The sequence below is a fragment of the Echinops telfairi genome, unplaced genomic scaffold (assembly GCF_000313985.2).
Source record: "Echinops telfairi isolate 266 unplaced genomic scaffold, ASM31398v2 ScPeMD7_7416;HRSCAF=8454, whole genome shotgun sequence".
Lineage (NCBI taxonomy): Eukaryota > Metazoa > Chordata > Mammalia > Afrosoricida > Tenrecidae > Echinops > Echinops telfairi.
The window spans coordinates 3,732,697-3,734,172 of NW_022111316.1; the positions used below are offsets into that span (position 1 = coordinate 3,732,697).

A 1,476-nucleotide genomic window follows, 5' to 3' on the forward strand; every position below is an offset into this window, starting at 1 on the left:
TAAGAAATTCCATTCATCACTAACCTTATTAATGATATTTGATTTATTCCACATGCATTTTACTATCACATTGCAATGTAAACATGTATGTAAAACAAGGGCATAAACAAATCAGTACATGGAAGGCATGTACATGCCCCATGTGGTCTCATGGGAAATTTGTCAAAGTCGGATTTAACTAGATTTTATAAAATGAATTTAAAGTGATTGATTTTGGTGTTAAGATTTAAATTTACATGTAATCATATTTCTTCACTTGAATACCTGTTTTAAGAGGCCTAACTAATTAACAGTGAAATATATTTTAAAATGACGGTAGGTGGTTTTTGGGGGGGTTGGCATATTTTTTATTGGAAATAAAATTTATTGGTGATGAATTAGTATTTCTGTTTTACCTGGGCTAATTTGTAGAAACAACATGATCACACCATAATTTTCAAAAGAATAAAACAGCCATATTAGAAAGAATAAAGAAGAAAAATAAGAGCATTTTTCTACTTATTTGTACTTGACTACCAATGTTCTAAGGAGCTGTGGGGACAAGGGCTAAGCACCTGGCTGGATACACCTAGTGACTCAGTGAGGAAGAGAAAGGTCTGGCGACCTGCTCCTGGGAAAAGAGCAGCCTTGAACCCACAAAGCTATTATACTCTGTTGAATTGGATCTGGAGTCAAAAGTCAACTCAAGGACAGCTAGAGACATCAACAACAACGTGTAAGATGAAAACAATAATGTTGCCTGTGTCCTGGCTGCAAATGCTTTGAAATCACGAATACTGCTTACTTATTCATAGTTTATTTGAATTATGTTTTCTCTGGTCATTTTCTTAGTCTTTCAGACTACTTCATGCACACTGGTTTTCTTCTTATTTCTTAACTCAAACCATAGCCCTGCTACAGGGCCGTTGAACTTGCTGTTCTCTTACACTGGAGTCTAAGATTTCTTCCTAAATGCTAACCTACCATCAAGGTATTCCTTGATCATCGTCTTTAGAAAATTGCTGTTCTTCCTTTCCCACATACACTGTCTCTTCTCATCTGCATCCTTCTTCACAGCCTTTAGCAACAGTCCCTTATTTTATGTTGATTCATTCACTGTCTTTTATTGTTTACCTCACACAACTGAATGCAATACCATGGGACAGTGGATTTATGGATTGTTGTTTTCTTCCACACAATCATTAGGACCTAATCGAGTATCTGATTAATAGTTTATTTTCAATAAATATTTGTTAAATGTATGTAAATGAGTTATATTTTAGGTTCAACTATATTGAAATGTGGAATCTTTGATTTATCGGTAGTTATAAGGTATTACCCATAATGTACACCTTCCATATAGATGTTTAGGTCATTTCAAGAGTCATGGCTAATTTTATGCTTCATTGAAATATAGTTTTTGTTTAATTGTCTCTATTCTTTTTGTATTTTCTATTTCATTATTTTCTGTCCTGTATTGTTTCCTTTTTTTAAAAT

The 1,476-nt window shown here is 33.5% G+C and overlaps 1 protein-coding gene across 1 annotated transcript in view; it reads left to right on the forward strand.

Moving 5' to 3' along the window:
* The window catches only part of LOC123522481 (olfactory receptor 5B2-like), a 7,964-nt gene that overhangs the window by 1,154 nt on the left and 5,334 nt on the right, over positions 1 to 1,476 (forward strand). The gene's annotated exons all lie outside the window — the stretch shown is intronic.